At 48.2% G+C, this 26,018-nt stretch overlaps 1 long non-coding RNA gene across 2 annotated transcripts in view; it reads left to right on the forward strand.

The window, feature by feature from the left end:
* Nucleotides 1-24,916, forward strand: part of LOC121028378 (uncharacterized) — a 28,821-nt gene extending 3,905 nt beyond the window's left edge. Inside the window, exons 2-5 of one of the 2 annotated variants that reach the window (XR_005789199.1) lie at nucleotides 14,156-14,320; nucleotides 16,769-17,392; nucleotides 17,806-17,977; nucleotides 24,137-24,916. This is a non-coding gene — a long non-coding RNA (uncharacterized LOC121028378). The remainder of the gene's footprint in view (nucleotides 1-14,155; nucleotides 14,321-16,768; nucleotides 17,393-17,805; nucleotides 17,978-24,136) is intronic. The other variant, XR_005789200.1, reaches the window with a different exon arrangement.
* The last annotated feature ends 1,102 nt before the right edge of the window (nucleotides 24,917-26,018 follow it).

Raw genomic sequence — 26,018 nt, forward strand, 5'->3', positions numbered from 1 at the left:
GACAGGCTTCTGTGCTTAAGGAATGTCCTGGGGAAGAATATGGAAGACACAGGACTGAGCCCGGTAACTAATTCTGAGAAGAGAACTGCAGAGTCACCAGAATACCTTGGACCACCCACAAGTGGAACATTGATAGATGGCCAATCTAATTTTCCTTGGACTTGTCCATGCTGCCCAGAACCTGCTGCCATTTATCAGACATAGGACTTCACTGCTGCAGAGTCATCCCGAATCTCTTTCACTGGCCATCTGGCAGAAGGAAAATCCTTTCTGCCCTTGAGGGCAGGGACTATATTTTACACTTTTCTGCATACTCTGCAATACTTAACAATGATTTACACATAGTAGGAGTTCATTTCATTCTGTGGAACCCCCTGAAGGCCATCCGTTTCAGGGTTTAGCTGGGCTTATGAAGGACAAGAGAGTCATTTCCGGAGGTGACGTATGTGAAAGGGCCCCAAAACACAAAGTGATAGAACAAGAATAATAAACTGCTGGTCACAGTCCTTTGAACACACCACCCATGTCCTTTTTGCTGTTCTTGTCCACACCAGTTTGTCCCTCCTTTCCACTTGTGTGCTACCCAGCATCCAAACTCAAGCCGGATTTCTCCCCGGGGACCCTCCCCAAACCAGGGAACTGCAATCCCTCCCTCAGTTTCTGACACTTAACTAGTTGGCATCCACTGACAGAGCATGTGCTACTATGGCTTGTCGTATCTTTAGGTCTTGCTTCCTCAAGGAGACTTGTGAGCCTCCAATGGCAAGGACCTGCTTCCTGTAATCCCAGCCTCAGGACTTGGCACGTGGCTGACCGTAGAGATTGGTTATCGAGGATGATGAAGACGAGGGGAAAACCAGACATATCTGCCGCAGTGACTTCTCCCCAGCTTGTCATTTTGTTTTCTTTTTGCTCAATCTCCTTCCTTACGGTAGGTGCTCAATAAATGTCAGTTCCTCCCCACCTCTCCTTTTGTCCTCCTCCTCTTCCCTGTGTTGTTGTCTGACCTTCGGTCTGCTCAGATGCTGCTTGGTCTGCCTTGTGGCCAGAACCCATCGGATTCCTGTCTCCCTCTGCCCAAGGGACTCCCCGCCCTCCTGCATAGGGCTGGATGTTAAAGGCTCTTTCCACAAAAACCTAGCTGTAAGAAATAGATTCTCAAGTGTCTGCTCACTCCCAACCTCTCCATTTTCCCCTCCTTTTCCTCTCTCCTGGATTGACACTCTACTGTCCACATCACTCTTCAACCAAAAGATATTCAGATGCTGTGTCTTGATGAGACCACTTCAGAAAAGATTCTTTGTATGCTAGCTCATGTTGGGAAGACCCGGTCATGGCACTTGGCACCTTAGATGGAGAGAGAGGTCCAGAACGTTGTTCTCCTGTTGTAATGAGAGGACAGAATGCTGGTGCAACCTTCTGATAACATTGTGATTTATAATAAATATATATTTGGTCTTTGCCCCCTGGTCCTGGCACAGAGCTCCTAAAACCCTTGGAATTTCCTGTGAAGAGAGCAATTTAAGGTGTCTTCTGTTAGGTGACTTTTGGGGGTGCCTGGGTGGCTCAGTTGGTTAAGCATCTGGTTCTTGGTTTGGGCTCAGGTCATGATCTCACAGTTTTTGAGTTCGAGCCCCGTGTTGGGCTCCATGCTGACAGCACAGAGTCTGCTTAGAATTCTCTCTCTCCAGGGGCGCCTGGGTGGCGCAGTCGGTTAAGCGTCCGACTTCAGCCAGGTCACGATCTCGCAGTCCGTGAGTTCGAGCCCCGCGTCGGGCTCTGGGCTGATGGCTCAGAGCCTGGAGCCTGTTTCCGATTCTGTGTCTCCCTCTCTCTCTGCCCCTCGCCCGTTCATGCTCTGTCTCTCTCTGTCCCAAAAATAAATAAATGTTGAAAAAAAAAATTAAAAAAAAAAAAAAGAATTCTCTCTCTCCCTCTCTCCACCCCTCCCTCCTCTCAAAATAAATAAATAAACCTTAAAAAAAAAAAAAAAAAGGAGGTGATTTTTGGATGCACCTAAGGATGAGGGCTGGTGGCCAGAACAGCCAACCATGTGATTAGAGGCTGGAGATTGAGTTCAGCCGCCAGTGGCCAATGATTTAGTCACTTGGGCCTACGTAATGAAGCATCCATAAAAACCCAAAATGATGGGTTTTGGAGAGCTTCCAGGTTGGTGAACACGTGGAGATTAGGGGCGAGTAGAACACTTGGAGCGGGCATGGAAACTCCACATCCTTTCCCCATACCATGTCCTATGCATTTCTCCTGTCTGGCGATTCCTGAGTTCTATCCTTTTATAATAAGCTGGCAATCTAGTGAGTAAAATGTAAGTTCTATGAGCCACTCTAGCAAATTAATCAAACCCAAGGTGAGGGGGGGCGCTCGCCGGAACCTCTGATCTTATAGCTAGTTGGTCGGAAGCACAGGTGACAACCTGGGCTTGTGACCAGCATCTAAAGGGGGCGGAGGTGGGAGGCAGTCTTGTAGAACTGAGCCCTTTAACCTGTGGAATTTGACGTTATCTCCAGGTAGATGGTGTCAGAATTGAATTGCAGGACGACTGAACCGGTGTTGGAGAATCGCGTAGTCTGGGGAAATCCACACGTTGGACTTGGGTGCAGAATTGTAGTTGGTGTCAGAATTGTAGACAGTAACTTTTTTTTTTAATTTTTTTTTTCCCAACATTTATTTATTTTTGGGACAGAGAGAGACAGAGCATGAATGGGGGAGGGGCAGAGAGAGAGGGAGACACAGAATCGGAAACGGGCTCCAGGCTCTGACCCATCAGCCCAGAGCCTGACGCGGGGCTCGAACTCATGGACCGCGAGATCGTGACCTGGCTGAAGTCGGACGCTTAACCGACTGTGCCACCCAGGCGCCCCGGCAGTAACTTTTAAAAGCGTCCCAACAAACGTAACTGCTCCAGTAACCCAGTGGCCATCAGTTGCCAAGTATGTGAGGTTGTTTAGCCCTCATAACACCACCGGCTCTGCAGCAGGGTTCTGGGGAGCAGAGCAGGCCTGTGTTCCCTCAGAGGTGAGTAACACCACCCAGAAATGAAGAACAACTTAGAGGCGGAGTGCTTTGGCTCCTACCAGGCCGGTGATGTCCACTGGAAGTCTAGAAGCAGCCTCCCTCGCTTAATCAGACCCCAGGCAAACCACAGGCCCACGATGGTGTCACTTAAGCCAGGTCACCAAACCCGGGCTTAATGCCTAACCTAATTGCAGTTTCGGTCTCCCCCAGAAATGTGAATCTTAGCCTGTCAGTCAGGGATTTTCTGATAAGCACTACATGGGACCTCTCCATCCCCCAAAGAAAAATGATGAGCCCTCCTAATTAGACCCCTGTCCTTATACCTTAGGGGAGGTGACTTTGCCTTTCTTTTCCTTTCTTTTCTTCTGCTAATAACTTTCTTGCTCCACACTCCTTCCTATAAAAACCTTCCATTTTGTACATCATCACAGCAGCTCCCCTCTACCAGCATCCCCAGCTAGATGGGAGCTGTGCTATTCATGAAGTGCTTAATTAAATCCATTAGATCTTCAGATTTACTCAGTTGAATTTTGTGTTTTGACAGTGTCGTAGTGGAGTGTGGGCAAAGCAAGACTGGGGCTTGCCCATCAACCTCAGCCACCCCCCCTCACCCATGGGAGAGGGCAGCCGAGACTCGAGACTTGAGGGGCTTTTCCTTGATGGGAGAAAGAACACAAAAGAGAACACCTTCCTTCTCATTTCGCCTCCTGACCCTTCCCAGAGGCAGAGTGGGGGCGGCCTGGTGGTTGGAGAAGCTTGCCTGAGGGCAGGTGGTCCGGCTGTGACAGGTGGAGAGCAGCATCAGGACCCACCGTCCCCACCCCCCCCCCATGCGGGCTGGGTTGGAGCGCCACTCCTCCCCCTGAAAGGCCAGCTGAGTGGCGGGGGCTGCTTTTTCAGAGCCATTGCCTACTCTCCCCTCAGGTGCCCTTTGCCACAGTCCTGGCTGAGGTCATCAAAGGGCAATCGTTCTTTCCGATTCTGTGTCTCCCTCTCTCTCTCTGCCCCTCCCCCGTTCATGCTCTGTCTCTCTCTGTCCCAAAAATAAATAAACGTTGAAAAAAAAAATTTTTTTTTAAAAAAAAATAAAAAAAAGGGCAATCGTTCCTCCCACCGTCTCACAGCTGGTACAACTGGATGCCCCTCCTAAGATCCCCTGGCCACCTGAGCTGGGACCAGAGCAGGACTCCAACCTGGCCCCAAGTTATCTCTGGGGCCTATTTAAGGAGCTGTCTTGTATTTGAAAACACTTTTTGCCAGGTACATGGAACATTTTTAGGATAAAAAACGGTTTGTCTTTTTCAAATTACGTGGTAAGAAAGGGAAGGACATTTTTATTCTCACATGTTCTTTGGATGGCAGCAAAACCTTTTAAAACCTCATTCATGGAATCAATAATGCCAAGTTTTCATGATAAATTATTAACTTAAACGTTGAGTCCTTTGCTTTACCACCTCCGTTCCCCTCCAGGGCAAAAGAAAGGAGTTTCTCTCCCTCTGCCTCTCCCTGTCTCTCCCTCTCCAATGCTACCAGAGGCCAAATGTACTCATGTACATCAAAATAGGTGAAGAGAGTTGGAGCAGTGAATACATTTACTTTATGATTTCCTCCTTACCCTGGCTTTGCATTTCTGGAAGGGTGGATTGGCCCTCCTCGGTTTTATAACAGCCTTTCCTGGACTTCTGCAGACATTTTCATTGCCCTGGAGGTCAGATAATGGCTATTTTCCATAGCCGTGAAAATCTCTGGGGTGAGCGGGGTGGGCACTTAACGAGGACTATTAAAGGGATGTTAGGCTTGAAGAGGCTGCTCGGGAAATCACACACCCTTGTTCCCCGTCTGTGGGGACGGCTGCCTGCCGGGCTCTCCCGCCCTGTGGCCAGCTGTGTGTGGATGTGGCTGGCGAAGGGGAGGAACCCTTTACCTCCTGTTCTCTTACTCTCCGCAAGACGATAGGTGCCCTAAACTCAATCAAGTACAGTGGTTCAGAAAATAGCAGCTGACAATTCCTGAGCACTCAGTCGGGCATCTGCTAAGGATCGTCTCCTTCAGCAAATGCGTAGCCCATCCCTTTCCCCGCACCCAGGGCCCAGATGAAGACAGAAGGGAAATCTGTGTAGGTAGACAGGAGGTCCCTTTGCCGCCTGCTCGCACACCTTCGGGAACAGGAGACTCCCCACCTGCACCAAGCACCCCATGCGTTTCCATATAGTTCAGAATATACATCCTGGACCTAGGCTAATTAGCTGGACCCGTCCCCTCTGTGCACCTGGAACACCAATGGATCCCTCGGTGGCGCCACTGACAGTCTCTTTCTGGGCCTGTCCTCTCTGCTGGGGTACAGCTATAGGAGGGTGGGGGGCGGTGTCTTTCCTTCTGTCTGACCAGCTCCCAGGGCAAATGTAGAGAGCAGGCATTTAAGTGAATGCAGTGAGAGCAATCGCCGGTGGAGGGGGGAGGCCCCTAGTGGTGAGCCAGCGTGCCCCAACATTCCAGGGAACATCAATGTTCTTGGGGGCAGGGCCCACATGGCTCCCAGAAACCTGCCACAGGGCCTCTGGGTTTTGACCCTCTTGGTGAGCTTTAGGCAATGTAGGGTTTTCACAGGGGACTAGTATCCCCTTTCCTGAAGGCAGTGAAGAATCTGACCTGCTCCAGTGGAGTGAGGGACAAACGAAGGAAAGCCAGAGAAAGGCCAAGTCTCCTCCCAAGAGATTCCAAGTTCCCAAGGGTAAGAAGCACCACGGGAGCCATGCAGAGCCAAGTGTGTCCCCAGTGGTGCTGAAGGAAAGAGAGTGGGGCTGCCCCTCCCTGACGCTGGAGCGCCCCCTCCCCCGCTGCTCACAGCCCATCTTCCCAGGAGGCTGTGGTGACACGGGATAAAGGCCAAGGGACAAGAGGGTGACCTTGGACACATCACTCAGACACTCCAGCCTTTGCTCATCTGTAGAGGCGATAAAGCCCACTTTGCAGAACTATTAGTGTGTACTGACTGGAGAAGTATTGTGAAAGGTGGGGAGGTCCTCGGTCGGGGCCAGCAGTATCTGGGGTGCATAGGAAGAAGGGGCTCCATGATGTCTTTTGCACCCAGTGCCCTGGGTAAATTCACAGGAAGGAGGAGAAGGGCCGATTGTCCTAGAAGGGTTTGCCCACTACCGGATCACTGGCTAATTTCCACCTCTTTCCTGCCCGGGGTGAGGGAGCCCACCCTGTCCTTTGGGGTAGGAGCACAGCACTGGCCCCACCTCTGCAGGGAGACCCAGATGTGTGGGCGAGACTCTGCCCCAGGGCAACCTGCCCTCCTCAGCCTTTCCTTCTTCCGCACAACACGGCAGGGAGAACATTCTGTCTGGTTTCCATGTTTTACCTTGGTGAGGAGCTGGCTCCTGCCACCCAGCCCAGATTTGACCTCAGCATCTTTTCAACACAACAGTCTAGGCAAACTCACCCGACAACTACAATGAGTTGGCATGTGAGGTGAAACCATCTTGCCAATTTTGCTATAGGGAACAGCCTTGTTTGCCAAAATGTAACAGTGTTAATAACTGCTTCTTACCGAGCTCTTGTTATATTCCAGGCATCTTGTTAAGGGTTTCAGGGGCATTAGCGTCTTTAATCCTCATAAGGTCAGGAGGTGGATGCTGATTAGTGTGCTTATTTAATGATCAAGTGAGACCCAAGAGGGACTGCGCCTCCCTTCACTCAACGACTATTAATGGAGTACCGACTTCCTGCCAGGTGCTCCTATAGGAGCTGCTGAGGGCAGTGAACAGAATTCAGTTCCAGCCAGCTTGGGGCTCACATTCTAGGATCCAAGCCCCGATTCACCCCCGGATGTTTGGTCTGGACCCAGGTTCTCAGCCTGCTCTGCTCCTTGGAGGAGGGACAGAGAGGAACCCAGAGGCCAGAGCTTCGGGCTGAAAGGAGTTTGCATGGTCCTTGAGAGTTCATGTCCAGAAATTGTGCCTCCACCTTGAGCTTCTCTCAAAGCATTTGCCAGCATTATAACCAGGAAATGGGGCTTCCAGGGGGAGTTGAGAAAGGGTCTATATTACCTTCCTAAGGCTACCATAGCAAAGCATCACAAGCTGGGAGGCTTAAAATTATAGAAATGTATTGTCTCACCATTCTGGAGATTAGAAGTCCAATAAGGACTTAGCAAGGTTGGTTCCTTCTGAGGACTCAGAGGGAGAATCTGCCCTTTGGCTCTTCTAGCTTCTGACATTTGCTGGTAATCCCTGGCCTTGACATTCCTAGGTATAAGATGTATCACTTCAATCTCTCCCTCGACATTACTCGGCCACCTTCTACTTGAGTCTGGTCTTCACATGGCATTCTCCTCTGTGTGTGTGTGTGTGTGTGTGTGTGTCCAAATTTCTCTCTTCTTCTAAGAACACCAGTCATATTGGATTAGGCCCCACCCTAATGACGTTGTCACAACTTGATTACATCTTCAAAGACCCTATTTCCAAAGAAAGTCACATTCACAGGTACCAGAGGTTAGGACTTCAGTATATTTTTCTGGAAGATACAGGTCAACCTATAACAGGCATAATAGGACTTCTGGCCTTTTCCCCACTTCTTTTAAAACAAAAATGTTAATATAGGGGTACATGGGTGACTCAGTTGAGCATTCAACTCTTGATTTCAGCTCAGGTTATGATCCCAGGGTTGTGGGATTGAGCCCCGCATCGGGCTCCGCACTGAGCCTAGAGCCTGCTTGAGATTCTCTCTCACTCTCTCTCTCCCCCTCTGCCCCTCTTCCCTGCTTGTGTGCAAGCATGCTCTCTCTAAAAAAAAAAAAAAATTTAATTTTAATGTTTATTTTTGAGAGACAGAGCATGAGCGGGGGAGGGGCAGACGGAGAGGGAGACACAAAATCCGAAGCAGGCTCCAGGCTCTGAGCTGTCAGCACAGAGCCCAGCGTGGGGCTCAAACCCATGAACCATGAGATCATGACCTGAGCCGAAGTTGGATGCTTAACCAACTGAGCCACCCAGGTGCCCATGACTTAAAAATCTTAATATAATTCTTTTAGATATAAACAACACACTCACATGGCACAAAATTAAAAGATATAGTACTTCTCTATCCCTCCTAACCTTGGTCCTGAGGCCAGTGAGTCCCCTTGCCTGGAGGCACCCGTGTTAGAATTTCTTGGGCGTCCTTCCAGAGATACTCTCTGCACTTACAAGCGCCTGGGTCCATATGATGGAGACCTTGGTGTTTTGCACCAGGGTTTTTTCCTTTTTGTGGCACCTCTTGGAGATCCTTCCATTCTTTTTCATGACTGCATAGCATTTGATTCTATTACTGTGACATCACATTTAACCAGCTCCTTATTTCCTTATATGGAAATGTCACTGGCTTCCAATCTTTCCTATTACAAACAGCTTTAAAGAGAAATCTTGCACACACATCACTGCATTAATCGTGTTTTTTATTTTCTGCATTTTATGATGCTCTGCCGTCTTGGGACTTTGATGGTCCTCCTAGGGTTAGCTCATTCCTAGGGATAGTAAACACCTTGCCTGAGAGCACTTTTCATATGCAAACCACCTCCTTTATCTACCTCTCTCACACCAAGTCAGTATTCCCCCTGCCCTAAATCACCTGTTGGGCCAGGTACCCAACAAGGAGGGGCCTCCCCTTTAGCCCAGAGCCCACTGGAATGATTCAAGCTGGCCAATCCTAAATCTGTCCACACTGGCTTGCCTTGCCTTTTCCATGGAAATCACAATAAACGCTTGTGCCTATGCTTTCCCCTTGCTCCTTCAGCTTTCTGAATGACTCTGGTTCCCTGTGTGGCACGGCAGACCCCTCTGCTTGGGAATTGTAGGCAAGAAGCTATTCTTGTAAAGGCAGTTGTCATGGCAACATATGAGGCGATAGGTGCGTGAACTAACCTTATTATGGTAATCACTTTGCAATCTATATGTGCATCAAATCATCGTGCTACACACCTTACACTTACATTATGTTATCTGGCAATTACATATCAATAAAATGAAAAAAAAAAACAAAACAGGCAACATCTCCATGCCCGACATCTTACCATGCCTGATTAAAACAAATCCCAGGTGCATGTTGGAATAGTCATTCTGTGGATGTGTGCAGCCCTTGCTCTCAGTTAAGGGGGAAATTTGAGCAATCTTTTGCTTGGCTCCATGGGAGCAGTGCTTTATGTGTAAAGAGAAGAAAGAAAAGCAATGGGAGGCATTGGAAAATAATATGTTCATTTTTTCCCTCTGATTATAAAAATAATGCACGCTCAGTGGAGAAAATCTGAAAAATGCAGAAGAAAAATTTTAAGACTTAAAACCAACCATTCCTCAAAAAGTTAAACATAGAATTATCATATGATCCAGCAATTTCACTCCTTAGGTATATACCCAAAATAATTGAAAGCGGGAACTCAAACATTTGAGTGTGCTAATGTTAATGGCAGCATTACTCATAATAGCCTAAAGGGGAAAACAACACAAATGTCCACAAATGTCATCCAAATGGATGAATGGATGAACAGCATGTGGTATGTAAGTTACATATAATGGAATATTAACCAAGCATAAAAAAGGAATGATATTCTGATACATGCCACAACATGGATGGATCTTGGGAATACTATGCCAACTGTCATGATCTGTTCAGGTTGCGGTAACAAAATACCATTGTATGGGTGGCTTATAAACAACAGAAACTTATTTCTCGTGGCTCTGGAGGCTGGAAGTCCAACACCATGGCATCTGCAGATTCTATGTCTGGTGAGAGCCTGCTTTCTCACTGATGGTCATCATGTCACTGTCACTTCACATGGCAGAAGGGGTGATGATATTCTCTGGGGTCTCTTTCATAAGAACACTAATCCTGTTCATGAGGGCTCCACTCTCTTCCCGAGGCCGCACCTCCAAATGCCATCACCTTGGGATTGGGATTTCAATATATGAATGGCGAGGGGGGCGGGCAATAAACATTCAGTCCACGGCGATAAGTGAAATAAGCCACAAAAGAAGAATATTTGTATAATTTCACTTACATAAGGTACCTAGAATAGGCAAACTCATAGAGACAGAAGTTGGAATAGAGGTCACCAGGGACTGGGGGAAGGAGGAATGAGAGCTTTTGTTTAAGGAGTATAGAGTTTCAGCATATGGATGATGAAAAAGTTCTGGAAATGGATGAAAGTGACGATTGCATGGCATTGTAAATGTACTTAATGCCACTGAATTATACACTTAAAAGTGGTTAAAATGGCAAACTGTATGTTACATATATTTCGTGCAATAAAAAAACTAAAACCATCTATAAATCATGCTGTTTAGGATAAAAGATAGTCTGTTTCATTTTAATCTCCTATTGTCCCCTGCAGGTGTGTGGTTTGTAACATACATGTAATAGTGAGCTTTTTAGTTTTACATTTTTATTATAAATACATCCATGTCATTAAATAAGTTGAAATCACCTCCTTTAATGGTTATATAATTTAACATTACACGCTGTGCAATGATTCCCCTCTTGTTGGATATTGAGGCTGTTTCTAATTTATCATTATTATAAATTGTTCAGTGATGAACATTTTTGTAGACAAATATTTGGCTAAATTTTACTTGCTTCTTGAAGATAGATTTTTAGAAGGAGAATCACTTGGTCCAAGGGTATGAACTTTTGGGATGCCTGGGTGGCTCCGTGGGTTGAGTGTCTGTCACTTGATTTTGGCTCAGGTCCTGACCCTAGGATTGTGGGATCAAACCTGGTGTCAGGCTCCACACTGAGCATGGGCTCTCTCTCTAAAATTTAAAAAAAAAAAAAATTTTTAAGGATATGAGTTTTTATTTTTATTTATTAAAAAAAAATTTTTTTTAACGCTTATTTATTTTTGAGACAGAGAAAGACAGAGCATGAACGGGGGAAGGTCAGAGAGAGGGAGACACAGAATCTGAAAGAGGCTCCAGGCTCTGAGCTGTCAGCACAGAGCCCGACGCGGGGCGCGAACTCACGGACCGCGAGATCATGACCTGAGCCGAAGTCGGCTGCTTAACCGACTGAGCCACCCAGGCGCCCCAGGATATGAGTTTTTAAAACTTTCTATACCCAGTATCAGAGATTGCATTCTAAAAATTTTAGAATTTTATGCTTTGAATACTAGAAATTTATACTTTGAACGATATGATGGGAGGAAAGACAATTTTTACTATTCTCTTACTAAGTGTACTGTCATATAAAATATTACTAATTTGGGTTTTTTAAAAAATTTTTTTAATGTTTATTTCTGAGAGAGAGACAGACAGACAGAGTGTGAGCTGCGGAAGGGAAGAGAGAGAGACACAGAATCCAAAGCAGGCTCCAGGCTCTGAGCTCCCTGTCAGCTCAGAGCCCGATGCAGGGCTTGAACCCGGGAACTGGGGGATCATGACCTGAGCCGAGGTCAGATGCTTAACTGACTGAGCCACCAGGCACCCCTAAAATATTTATTAATTTGAAAGGCAAATTTCCACCTTTTAATTCACGTGGCTTTGATTATTAATGAAATTAATGATTATTAACATTTTTAATGTTCACAGTCATGCCCATTTTGTGAAATGTCTGTGGGGGTTGTTCACCCAATTTTCTACTGGGGTTTTAGAGTCTTATACATTAAGAATAATGGCCACTTGTCCTTTTCTAGCAGTTTACTCTCCCAACTTGCTGTTCACCTTTTAGTTTTGATAAACCTATTTCTTATGTAGCTTTAAGTTTTTTTAATGTATAAAAAGTATTGATTTTCCCTTTGAATTGTTTCCATTGCTTTTATGCTTATCAAGGCCTTACTGCTTTTGAAAAAGTATATACATCTTTCTCCTATATTTTCTTTGAATGTTTTTAATGGTTCTAATTTATACGTTTGTGTTGGTTTCCTTGGGCGGCTGTAACAAAGTACCGCGGACTGGGCGGTTTAGGACAGCAGAAATGTGTTGTCTCAAGTTCTGGAGGCCAGAAGTCGGGGGATGGTGGACCGGGCCATGCTTGCTCAGAAATGCTCTTTCCTTGCTTCTTCCAGCTCCTGGTAGCCTCAAGGTGCCTTGGCTTGTGGGAGAATATGACTCCCATCTCTTCTTCTGACTTCACGTGCTGTCTTCATATAAGGACACCAGTCATACTGGATTCAGGCCCACCATGTTCTAGCATGACCTTATCTTAATTCATTACATATGCAGTGACCCTGTTTCCAAATAAAGTCACATTCTGAGGTGCAGGGAGTTGGGATATATAATATATATAATAGAAATCTATTAATATTATATTTAATATATTAATATTATATTAAATTATATATTAATATTATAGAAATATATACATAATATAATATATAATATATAATAGAAATATATAATATATATAATAGAAATATATAAAATATATAGGTATAGAAATATATAAATTATATATAATTTTAATATCTTATATTACATTATAATTTTTAATTAGATATAATTTTTTATTAAAATGTGTGCATATATATATTTATTTATGTATTTATTTATTTATAAAAAGTTTTTCCAAGGGATACAATTCAACCTATAACAATGCTTAATGCTTTCATCAACTGGAATTTTATTTATTTGGATGTGTGGTGGGAGAGAAGGTATCATTTTTTCCCCCAGATCGTCAGCCAGTTGTCTCTACACCGCTTACCAAATAATGCTTCCTCTTCCACCAGGATTGTGGCATGGACTTCATCAGACACTAGATCCTTGCACACTAGCTTCTGCTTGTGAGCGTGACCCACGGGGGCATCTGCCAATTCTTGCATCAGGGCTACGCTATTTTCACAATTTTAGCTTCATTGTCTATTTAATATCTGATGAAGCAAAATTTCTCCTTCACTCATTTTCACGTTTGTTCTTAGCCATTCCTGCCTGTGTATTTATTCTGAGTAAACTTTAGAATAACTGTGGCATGTTTAACAAGAACAAAACAACAACCTCCCTGGACATTTAATTGGATGGTGTTAAATCAACAAGTTAGGGGCGCCTGGGTGGCGCAGTCGGTTGAGCGTCCGACTTCAGCCAGGTCACGATCTCGCGGTCCGTGAGTTCGAGCCCCGCGTCGGGCTCTGGGCTGATGGCTCGGAGCCTGGAGCCTGTTTCCGATTCTGTGTCTCCTTCTCTCTCTGCCCCTCCCCCGTTCATGCTCTGTCTCTCTCTGTCCCAAAAATAAATAAACGTTGAAAAAAAAATTAAAAAAAAAAAAATCAACAAGTTAACGCTATAGCACATTCACTCTTCCCATTTAGAAACATAGCATGTCTTTCTATCTAATTAATTATAGCGTGTGTTTTAGAAAGTTCACAGAGTTTTAAGATGTAGTTTTCCCGTTTCCCATGTTTGTTGCTAAAGTCAATCCTGAGCATTTTGTTACCGTTATTACTGTTGTAATTATGCTCTCTACCCCCTGCCACCCCCCCACTTTATTTTCTAATTGGTTGTTGCTAGTTGATGAGGAAGCTATTGAATTTTGCATGCAGCCACTTTATTAAATTCGCCTGTTAGTTCTAATAGCATTTCAATTTATTCTTGTAGGCTCTCTGGAGCCTTTTGCACAAACCAATTCAAATGAATAATTAACTCTCTAGCTGAATCAATGACCTTCCCTAAATCAAGTCTCTTATAAATTTAGGAGTTTGGCTGAAGGAGAATGAATGCTGTGTAAGGGCGATGTGAACAGGGGCCTTGGACAGTTCTGGTAGCCTCAAGAATGCTTATATTCTGTAATTTCCAATTTCAGTGCTCAAATCTGGGCTAAAAAAAAAAATTGACTAGAACTGTGGACACAAGAATTTAGGTATCAAGACGTGTATTCTGATGTTTTTTATTTATAACGATGAAAATTGGAGAGGACCTAAATTTCTAACATGAGTGATCGGCTAGGTCAGTGTTTCGTCCCTTGATCCTCTCCTTCTACCCACTCCATGTAGACCTCTCCCTCAGACTGCAGCCTCAGAGACCTTGCTGCCTGTGGGAGGCTCTTCTTCCATTCCAGAGGCTCTCTCTAACTCTTCCTGGCCCAGTCAGAGCTCAGCCTCTTCCTTCTCCGCCTCCGTGCGCTGGCGGGACACATCCTGACAGAGGTTTGTGTCTAGTTACAGGGAAGGATTGGGAGCAGCATCCCTATGGGAGCGGGAGTGAGGGAAGAGGACCGGACCAGAGGAGAAGTTGAACTGCGGCATAGCTACAACAGAATCATCAACTGATCCCAGGGGGAGATCTCCAGCGGGGATGGCCCTTCCGAGTTGTCCTGAAGAGAGGTGGGGGGGCTGGCCCCCACATCCTCCAGCCATTGGGTGGGAGCTGTGCTTTGAGAGGGTGTAACTTTGGGGGAGGACGGTTCCTGGAGAGAGACCCAGCTGTGAGCGGCCAGCACTCCCAGCAGGGAAACGAATCCTCCATCTGGAATGGGAGGTGGGTGGCTGTAGTGCTTCAGAGGATCCAAAGCAGGCTCCGTGCTGACAGCATAGAGCTCAATGCAGGGCTTGAACTCGGGAACCACAAGATCACGACCTGAGCGGAAGTTAGATGCTTAACTGACTGAGCCACCCAGGTATTCCATGAATTCTTTCTCTCTGCCTCACTGTCTTCTAGCTGAGACATTGGTCTCCTCCGGCCCTCAGACTCAGAATAGGGATGGAACTTCACCATAGGTTCTCCTGGGTCCTCTTCTGAGTCTGAAGGCAGGAGAAGACAGATGCTAGCCACGTGGGAGGAGAGAGAGGCCCTGTGGAGGAGAACCAAGAGGCTGGGCATGTGAGTAAGACCATGGACCTTCCCAGTCAATGGCTCAATGCAGCCAAGTGAATGACCCCAGAGTGTGAAACAGAAGTACCCAGCCCATTTCTTTCTTTCTTTATTTACTTACTCACTTATTAAGTTTATTTATTTATTTTTGAGAGAGAGACAGAGACAATGAGCAGGGGAGGGGCAGAGAGACCGGGAAAGAGAGAATCCCAAGCAGGTGCCATGCTACCAGCGTGGATCCCGATGTGGGGCTCGAACTCACAGACTGTGAGATCATTGACCCGAGCTGAAACCAAGAGTCGCACGCTCAACCGACTGAGCCACCCGGGCGCCCCGTACTCAGCCCATTTCTTAACCCACAGAATCATGAGACATAATAAATTGTTGTTTAAGGCCACATTTTAAGCAGGTTTTTAATGCAGGAATAGAAATAACTAAAATACCTTCCAGCTCACTCCTTTTCCTACATCATCTGTTCCAGTTTGTGGCATCATGATCTACCAAATCATCCCAGCTAGGCACCTCAAGGTTGCTGTAGACTTCTCTCTTGCCCTCACCTCTACGTGACATTGCCACGCTGTACAAATCCTACCTCCTAAATAATTCTTGAGGCTGCCTCTCCTTGATCTGCCCATTGCCACCACTGCGTGAGCCAGACCTTGCTTACCCTGGACAGGTGCCATCTAGACGGGTCATCTCAAGCTCCATCCTTAGCTGGGGTCACGTCCCTAACATGCATGTCACTCTCTCCCTTGCTTACAGCCTCACGATGGCTCCCTATCAGCCGCAGGATAAAGGTTCAACTTTATTGGAAGTACTAAGAGCTCTTCTTAATTGGGGCCATGCTTACTTGACCACATTTTCCTGTTCTTCTAACTAAACTTTACATCTTCAGTTTTTGCCCCCCACTCGCTGTTTCTCCTTTCCACACCTTCTCTCCAGAGTGCCCACTTTTTCCTCCTTCTCCCAGCTGATTCTCAGCTTCTTTCTGGAAGCCTTTCTCCTCTCCGCCTTCCACATCTACCACACATGCTGGAGACTGGGCACCCTTCCTAGGCGTTCACTGCTTCCCCCGTATCATTAAAAAAAATTTTTTTTTTGCAATGTTTATTTATTTTTGAGAGACAGAGACAGAGCATGAACAGGGGAGGGGCAGAGAGAGAGGGAGACACAGAATCCGAAGCAAGCTCCTGGCTCTGAGCCATCGGCACAGGGCCCGACGTGGGGCTCAAGCTTATGAACGGTGAGCTCATGACCTGAGCCGAAGTTGGACACTTAACCAACTGAGCCACCCAGGCACCCCTCCCCCATATCATTATGTGTGATGTGTCGTCTGTTCCTTCCAGTGGACCAAGCAGGTCGCTTGCTTGTTTGTTTACTTTAATTCCAGTGTGGTTAACATAGAGCGTGGTTCTAGTTTCAGGTGTACAATATACCGATTCAACACTTCCAGATACTTCTCAGCGCTCATCATGAGAAGTGTGTTCTTATCCCTTTCACCTATTTCTCCCATCCCCCCTCCCCTCTGGTAGCCCTCTGTTTATTTTCTATAGTTAAGAGTCCATTTGGGGGTTGTCTCTCTTTTTTCCCCCTTTGTTTCAATACCTCATTTTGAATAAATACGTGGGTAGATATATGATACGGCTTTTGCATTAGCTGGGGTTCTCCAGAGAAGAGAACTATCTATTTTCTATCTACCGAGATTTATTATGAAGAATTGGCTCATTTGGTTATGGAGGCTGAGAAGTCCCACAGTCTGCCATCAGCAAGCTGGAGACCCAGAAAAGCCAGTGGTGTAATTCAGTCTGAGCCCAAAGGCCTGAGAACCTGGGAGCCGATTGTGGGAGCTGAGGGTGGGAAATGTCTGAGGGCAGAAGAAGATGGGGGGAGATGCCCAGCTTCCACGTCGGGGCAGAGAAAAGGGGCGAGTTCTTCCGTCCTCTGCCCTTTGTTCGTTTCAGGCCTTCAGTGGATTGGATGAGGCCCACGCACTTTCGGGAGGAAAACCGGCTTTACTGAGCCCATTAATTCAAATGCCAGTCTCATCTGGAAACACCCTCGCAGACACACCCAGAAGTAAGATGTAATCCGGCCAACCCACGGCCCGGTCGGTCGAGCTGACACAAGATTGAGTTAACCGTCACGTACAGCCTTTAAAACAGCATCCCGAAGTATTTGGAGCGTTTAGCACCGGGGCTGACAGCTTATCACCTGCTGATAAGAGAAACAAGCCACGTGAAGGGAGACAGCAGAGAAGGCTGCAGACAGTCTGTGCAACTTTTACTCGCGCTTGCTTCGGGGTTACGGATCATCCGTTATTGTTTTTACATTTCTTTACATTTTTCTGCATTTGCCGTACTTTCCGCAATGAACGGGGATCGCTGTGATGAGGAAAGGAAGGAAGAAAGCAAACCCCGGGGGCTCAGGCAGTACTGGAATCTCTTCGCCGCCCAGAAGAATCAGGTCAGGGGGTGCCTCCACACCTCGGGCCGTGGCCATGTGGCTGTCCTCTTCCTGTAGACCCTCAGCTGGACCAGCGGCCACATCCCCCTCCTCAGTGACCCCTCAGGCAGGGGAGAATCAAGGTGCCACAGGGCAGGCGGGATTCTGCCTGGGACCGGGGTGCTGGCGGTGGGTCCTAGGGGGTCCCTCACAACTGTGACCCACCCCAGGAGCCCTGGGTGAGGCCAAATGGAGGGGTGTGGGGGAAAGGGAAGGCACACGAGAACTGGGCCTCGGCCCCCTCTGACTGCCTCTTGTCTGCCCTTCTCCACGCTCAGCCCAAGGCAACTGTCAGGAGTTGTCACGTGCCCTCGGTGAAATCGCCTGGGAACACGGGGAGGGGACACAACCCGGTCCTGTCCTCCTGTGGCAGGCTCGGGGAGGGCAGAGAGAGGCATGGAGACAGGGGGTAGGGGCAGCACGGGAGGCGATGCGGGCTCTGCAGGAGAACCGCATGCGGCAGGAGAGGCCCTGCCAAGGTCCCTTGTGTTTGCAGGCAGTTTCCCTGAGAGGCCCTTGACCATGGCGAGTTCCTACGACTGCGGCCACCACACTAAGACCGAGCCGTCTTCCACCTCCTGGAGTCTCTCTGGATGGCCAACGTGAGCTGCCAGGGAAAAGTCACAGGCAAACAGGGCTCCCTGGCTGCCCAGGAGAATGGCCAACAGGTAAAATCGAAAACCCCACACTTTCTCCTTTCCAAATCCCAAACACAGTTAAAACCCAGATCCCTCTTGGCCACAAACATCCACCTTGACCAAACATAGGCACGAGCAATTTTAGTGTTGCGGGGCTGACGAGTGTGGGCTGACTTCCAGGCTTGGAGGGAGGACTTCTCTCCCTTTCCCCTCCCTTCGGTCCCAACCTATGTCTACTGTCGTTTTGCTGTGGCTCCCCAGACAGTGGACCAACTGGTGAATTCAGGGGCCGCAAGACTGTTACTCTTTTAACAAACATTATTGTCAAGGAGGACCTAATCTATTGGAGCGCTAATACCAGAATTTTCTATGTGAGGTGTAGGATTTGGTTACTATAGTATTCAGTGGCCGTAGCACTCCGTGGCCCTCGGATTTGGTCTCCCTCCTATGCAGCGGTCACATTATTGAGGGGCTGTAGAACTTGGTGACCTCCTGGAATTCAGTGATTACGAATGTGCTCCAAGTTTCCTTTGCTGCCTCCGAACAAGCTGCCCTCCTAGCAGTTCTGTCCGCCCTGTCAGTTTGACTGCTCCCTGGGCCAATGTCCTGTGCTCATAAGCAATTTTTCAGTCCCTTGGCACAGCTTCATTGAAAAATGCACTCCTCTGCAGCACCCGAGAGATGTTTCTGCTGTTTTTCAAAGTTCAGCTGTTTCTAAATCATTTCCTATGCTTCTCTCCTCCTTCCACCCTGCCCTTGCCCCCAAATTGAAGTTCTTTCCAAAGTGGAATCTGGATTTTTCCGTCCCCTGCCTTCCCCTCTACCTACACAGAACAAGACCCTGATTTGGCACAGGCTTTGGGGACAGACGGGGCAGGTGTTTATCCAGAGGGATGGATCACTGAGCTGGGGAAGAGAGGGCTACTTGCTGTGACTTCAGTCCAGGGGCTGGGGCTGGGGGGCAGCGGCAGTGGGCTCCGGCTGGGAGGGTGGAAGGAGGTTTCATGGCCCAGGCCCGCCCCTCTGGCCAGTCAGCCAGGGGCCTCTCTGAGCCTGCAGGTCCTGACTGTCAGACTGCATGTAACAACAGCCCCCCCACCCCCACCCCCACCCCAGAGGCAGTGGTGAGGTTGAAACGGGGTCAACTACTTGGAGAGTGCTCAGCTGGGTGCCCTGCCCTCACTAGCTGCGGAGGGCGACCTGAAAGGACTGCTGGAGCAGCAGGGCCCTTGGGGCAATTTGAGAAGCAAAGGGAAGGCTCTTCCCACCTTTCCTCCATCGGGAAGAAAACTTCCACGGAGAGAGCCGGAAGCCTACCGTCAGAGAGTTAATTGTGCTAATATTTCCTTCCCTCTCCAAACTTAAATTTAAAATCTGGCTGGAAGGGAAGCATAACAAGGCCCCCACCCTTCCACTGAAACGCTCTCCCTTCAAATAAATTCTGTTTAATTCTACAAACAATTACTGAGCACCCACTAACCTGCTATATACATGACACTGGGCTGGGTAGCACGAATCCATATGTGAGTAAGAAAGACCTGGTTCCTGCAATTTGAGAAAACTTATCACCATTCTTACATTCCTAGGGCTTAAACAGGGGTTTTTCTGGGTCCCCGTTTGGGTCGTTGGAGGAATCAGACTTGGCCAGCTGAAATCTGGTCCCACCTCCTGCCTCCCGGTTGATGCCTCTTTGCCTTTGAAGCCTCCTCCCTCAGACAAGCCCTGGAGGCAGCCACTCATCCTCTGGGAGCTTCCAGCAGGGTGGTCCAGTGAACTGACGGGACACTTGTTTTCTGGATTATGTTTTGTCCTGTGATTTGGGACACAATCTGAAGCATCTGATACATTCAGACTCTTATGACAAAGACAGGAATTTAGTCTGGTCCCTGGGGGAATTTAGATTCTCCACCAAGCCCTTTAGCTCTTTTTAATGAAAATAGAGGCGATTAATATCATTAAATGGTGCTCCCAAACACCCTCCGGCTCTACACATTAGTTTCTCCTTCTTGCCTCTCCTAAGAAGACTTTTCTTTTTTTTCCCCTCCCTTCTGTCCTTTTCTCCCTCCGTTGTTCCCTCCCCCATATCCTCTTCTTCACCCAGTGCTCCCTCTAATCCAAGTCCTGCCACCGTCCCTGGAGACACCAGCCTCCATGGAAATGTCCAACTCCTGGGCTCCTTATCCTCAGGGCCCTGCCCTCCATTCCAGCCCACACCCGTGGCCACGCCGTGCACTGGAATCCAGTGGCCCCAGCCCATTCAGAATCCCCAGGACCGTGCCCCCTGAGATAACACCTGCGGCCATTGTGTCCCCCTGACTGCAGACCCCACCCTTTCGGCTACATGCTCAGTCACTTGCAACACTGCCGCTCCTCGGGCTCTTTGGGACCTCTGGCCCACGGACACCTTCGCACCGTCCCCATCACCCAGTCCCCACTGCCTTCACCTGCCCCCCTTCCCAGGTCAGATTCCACACTCCAGCTTCAAGCACGAATTGTCTGTATCCCAGATTCCCTTTCCATCTTGTCCTTCCCTTGCAGGCACCTGGCAAAGCCCCAACCATCAACAAAGGCAGTCAACAGCTTTCCACAGCGCTGGGACGGCTGGGCCACCTTGAAGTCATGGTCTCCACCCTCAGCTCCACCACAGCAGCACCTAGCAATCCTTGGGTCTCCAGGCAACTCTTGATTCTGTGCCCTGGAAAGACGATTCCACTCCAACAAGCAGGCCAGCCCGGTGGTGTGCTGGCAGAGTAAACAACGGGCTCTGTGGTGGCGAGGGGCGGGGGGAGCCCTGATTTACGGTGTCTGCTGATTCTTACGCTATAAATACTCTCACCGTGGCCCATTTCAAGCTACCAGCAGGACATCAGTCAGCGACCATGTAGATACAATAGATGTAACTAGCCTCTGGAGCATAGATAGTAGTGACATAATTAGGAAGTGAGTCGTTTCCAGTGTTCATCGGTTCAAACATAATGTGTTTCATTGTAATTTATATAATTTAATCTTTAAAATATTTTATTTTGTGATAAGTGTACATTCGCATGCAGTTTTAGGAAATAATACAGAGAGCTTCCTTCACCCAGGGATAACCTCTAATAGGACACATCACACCCCGGAAGTTGACATTGACACAATCCATCTGCCTTGCTCAGATTTTGCCACTTTTGCACGCACTTATTTGGGTACGTCTCTGTGTTTCTGTGTATTTAATTCTATGCAGTCTTATTACATGTGCAGATTTGTGTGACCACCGCAGTCAAAGTACAGAACAGCTTCATCACAAGGACCCCTGAAAGCTGCAGCCCTCCCTCCACCCACCCTTCAATCCCTGGAAACTCACAATCTTTCTAATTTTGTCATTTCAAGTATGTTATAGCAATGGAATTATACAGTATGTAACAGTTTTTAATGTATTTTTATTTTTTAAGTTTATTTATTTTGAGAGAGAGAGAGAGAGAGAGCGAGCATGTGCACAAGCAGGGGAGGGGCAGAGAGAGAGAGAATCCCAAGCAGGCTCCATGCTGTCAGCACAGAGCCGGGCGAGGGGTTTGAACCCACAAACCATGAGATCATGAGCTGAAATCAAGAGTCAATTAACTGACTGAGCCACCCAGGTGTCCCTTAGTTTTATAAGAAACTTCCCATACTCTTGTCCAGAGTGGCTTTACCATTTTGCATTCCCCAAAGCCATGTATGAGTGATTCAGTCTCTCCACATCCTTAACAGCATTTGGTGTTACCATTATTTTTGATTTTAGCCTTTCTGGTAGGTGTGCCATGTTATCTTATTGTGGTTTCATTTTGCATTTCTCAAAGTGTCCAATGATCTTGAACACTTTTTCGATGTGCTATTTGCCGTCCGGATGCCGTCTTCAGTGAAACGTCCATTCGTGCCTTTTGCCCGTTTTTCTAATTGAACTGTTTGGTTTTCACACTGCTGAGTTTGGGGAGTTCTTTATATGTTCTAGATGCTGGTCCCTTGTCAGGTACGTAGTTTGCAAGTATCTTCTCCCAGTCTGTAACTTGTCGTCTCATCCTCTCAAGGAGGTTTTTCACAGAGCAAAAGCTTTTCATTCTGATGAGGTCCAACTGCAACCACTCACTGAAAAAGCAAAATGTTTTTGCACCTTTATAAAAAAAAAAAAATAATTGAGCATTTTTGTGGGGATTTACTAGAATTTAATAACAGCTGTGTTCAACAACCGGCTCACAACATCCTGGGAAGTTTAACATTAGGCTCTCTGAGCCAGTTCAGACATATGCTGGGCCAGTCCCTCTCCTTTGCCTAGAGCTTCCCCGTTTGACCTTGTCCCCTGCTTCAGCGATAAAATAGAAGTCGTGTGGCGATTCCCTTCCCTCTTCTCCGGGCTTACAAACCCTGGCACCACCCACCTCAGCTCTGCCCCTTCTTCTTCCCTCTTGCTAACCAGAAACCGGTCCATCCCTCCTCCCACAAGGAGGCCAGTGCTCCTGGCTCCACCCACTTCCTTAGAAACCCTATACAGCCGCCTGTCCAGGCTCTCAGAATTCAAACAAGTTGCTTCCCTCCCGCCCTGCCAGCTCTACCCCTGTTTTACTTCTCCCCTTCACAAACCTGTTCCAAGAATCAGTTTCTGCTTCTTCCTCCTCCATTCATCCTCCTCAATCTGCCTCAGTCTCTTATCAGTCCAGCCCTGTCCCCTCAAGGGTCATCAGTGACCGAGCTGTCCCTGAATCCAGTGGACGCCTGTGTGTCCTCACCTGCTTGACTCCCTGTGGTGTTCCACAAGGTGGACCACACCATTTTTCTCAAGACATCCCCTCCTTTGGGCTTGCCCCCAGGCTTCCCTGTCCCGGTAAGTGGTCCCCAATCCGTTTCCCTGGGGCACACCCCACTCCTTCCTCTTCCCACCCTTCCCTCCACATCCAGCCATCCCCAGCCCTGTCGTTCCGCCTGTCTCTCCCCTGAATCCTACTTCTCTCCTTCCCTGCTGCCCCGGTTCAGGTCCCCACGATCCCTCATCTAGACTATGGCAGCAGCCTTCTAACTGGTGTTTCTGGCCCCCATTCAATGCACCCTCCACACTGCAGCCAGAGGGGTCTTTCTAAAGTGACAAGCTGACCAGTCTCAGCTTCAAACCTTCCCCTGGCTTTCCACAGCCCTCAGATCAAGTCCATCTGAAGGTGATCTTGGAGGATCTGGCCTGGCCTACCTCTCCCTTTCGTCCCATGTGAGCTGGGCTTCATTTGGCTGCTCATTAGGGCCTCAGGTTCCCACCGCAACCCCTTTTTGAAAAATTGAGACATAATTCACATACCATACAATTCATCATTTTGAAGTGTAAAATTAAGTAGTTTTTAGAATAGCCACAAGTTTGTGCAACCATTACCTCTCTCTAAACCCTGTGACATTTTCATCCCCCAGGCCTGGCAACCACTAATCTGCTTTCTTTTTTATTTTTTTTAAGGTTTACTTATTCATTTTGAGAAAGAGAGAGAGAGAGAGAGCAGGGGAGGGACAGAGAGAGGGAGAGAGAGAATCCCAGGCAGGCTCCTTGCTGTCAGCACGGAGCCCAATGGGGGGCTTGATCCCATGAACCGTGAGATCATGACCTGAGCTGAGATCAGGAGTTGGATGCTTCACTGACTGAGACATCCAGGCGCCCCTACTTTTTTTCTTTATGAATTGACCGATTCTGAACATTTCATATAAAGAGAATCATACAATACGTGGCCTTTTGTGTCTGGCTTTTTTCACTCAGCATAATATTTCCAAGAGCCTCTCTCTTGTTTTGGAAACTTCAAAAATATTGTTACCCTATCCCCCAGCTACCCACTGTGACCCTCTACCTGGAGACCTCCTGCTCAGCCCTCGGGTTTCAGCTCATCTCTTCTTTGAGGGGTCCTTTTCTGCCCCAGCCCCCTGACCTCTGGGTGCACTGGGACCCTGCCGTGTGCTGTCTCCCGGCATGATCTTTGTCACCTGGCGTTACTTACCTAGAAATTGGTTCTGCTAGATGTGTGCTCCATCAGGACCAGGATGTGCTGTGCTGTTCACTCCCGTATCCCTGGTACATAACCACGTGCTGCATGAATGTATCAATCTACTGGCTCTCTGGCAGACTCCATTGGTAATTCAGTACAGACATCTGGAAGCTTTGCTCTGCATCCTCTTATATTTTCTTGTCTTTCTCCTCTCTGACATCAGGATGGAACTAGGGCTGCAGAGGAAGGACTTTGGACAAGACCCCGTATCCTTTTTGCAGCATCCTGGATGGCCAGCTGTGGGGCAAGCTGCTCGCCTGGGCAAGCTTGCCGGGCAAGCAAGCCGGGGTGGGGGCTCGTGAAGTTGGCAACAGGCTGTAGTGCTGGAGGAGGAGGAGGAAGAAGAAGAGATCCTGGTGAGTATAATCAATAGAATGGAGCAGAAACAGGAGTGACCTGGGGCCTCCCACCTCTCCCCCCCCTTCTCCCCCCCTCCCCCCACCTCCCAGGCCCCAGCGGGAAGGGATTACCAGATTTAGCACATCAAAATACGGGGTGCCCAGTTGAATGTGAATTACAGATAAACAACAGATCATTTTTTAGTACAAGTATATCCCAGACACACAACAGAGAAATACTGCATGGGACATACTCCTGCTGAATACATCTACTGGTAAACTTTTAGACCAGAGTGTAGGGTAATATTTCTGTGGGCAGGAGCCTTTCAAATATCCCTTCAAATCTTAATGCTCAGATGAAAAATTGCTGGTTTGCTATGCTCGGATTATTATATTATTATTATTGCTTGGTTTGCCTGCTGACAGCAACAGTGTGCGATAATAATAGGATCGCTCACAGACTTGTAGTGAGATTGAAATGAGTTCAATGTAAAGCACTTCTGAGAGGTTCTGGAGTCTTCAGGGTTCAACGAGCTAAGGAGAAAGGAGGAGGCTTTGCAGGGAGCTAGACCCCAGGTGACAGGCACCTGCCTCCCCTGCTAGTGGCCGACATTCAGTTCCGGGTGGGGCAGTGGGGGCGGGGACAAGAAAGAGGGCCAGAAGCGCCGGTGTCTGCAGCGCGGGGCTGGCCTGGGACGAGGCAAAGGGACCCGAGGGCCTGCGCGGGGGTGCGTCTATCCCCCTTCACCCCATCTGCTTCGCTGGACTCTGCGTTGCTGACTCAAGGGAAGAAAGGAAAAAGAGAAAGGGGGGGGGCCGGGGGGCGGGGGGGAGGGGAGCCAACAGACAAAACCAACAACAAAGGGAAATTTGCTGAGCCGGTGGAATTCTCTCCCTGGACCCAGCACGTCAGTGAGCATCTGGGAAGGAGCCCGTCTGGTGGCCGTGCGTTTAGCACCCGCACCTCTGGAGCCCAGGGGCAGGACCGGGATCTGGAGGAAGACCTGTATAAGGAGAGGCCTGGGCCCCTCCGGGACAAGGTCAGAGGACCAGAGACTGCCACCCACTTCCTGCCGTCTGGCCCTAGAAAGGGGCAGAGGGTGGGCTCCGTGAAGAGCGGGATGGGGGCGCCGCAAAGGCATTTCTGGAAATGATAAATCTCCTCCGGGATAGAAAGAAAAAAGGGGCGCCTAGCTGGGTCAGTTGGTTGGGAGGCCAGCTTTGGCTCAGGTCATGATCTTGCAGTCTGTGAGGTCGAGCCCCACGTCAGGCTCTGTGCTGACAGCTCAGAGCCTGGAGCCTGCTTCAGATTCTGTGTCCCCGCTCTTTCTCCCTCTCTCTCTCTCTCTGCCCCTCCCCAACTCATGCTCTGTCTCACTCTGTCTCTCAAAACTAAATGTTAAACAAATTTTAAGAAAGAAAAAGAAAGGAGCAACGTAGTTGTTTCATGAGGATTTGGGGATGGGCCATCTCCTCTGACTTGATTCTATCCCAGGGAGATTCCTAATCTCACCCCTGGGAGAAACAGGGTGATCAGCCAGGATGATCACCGCGATGTGAGAAAGGAGATACTGTGACAGGGCAGGGCTCCGTCCTGGCCCACCTCCCTCCCTGACCCTCCTATGCCCGCCCCAGACAGCCCTGATGCATCTGCGTGGGGCATTATGTGCCTACCCCATGCGAGGATTTCACTGTGCATTATCTCTT

Source organism: Herpailurus yagouaroundi, unplaced genomic scaffold (genome assembly GCF_014898765.1).
Source record: "Herpailurus yagouaroundi ecotype Mexico unplaced genomic scaffold, PumYag 100, whole genome shotgun sequence".
NCBI lineage: Eukaryota > Metazoa > Chordata > Mammalia > Carnivora > Felidae > Herpailurus > Herpailurus yagouaroundi.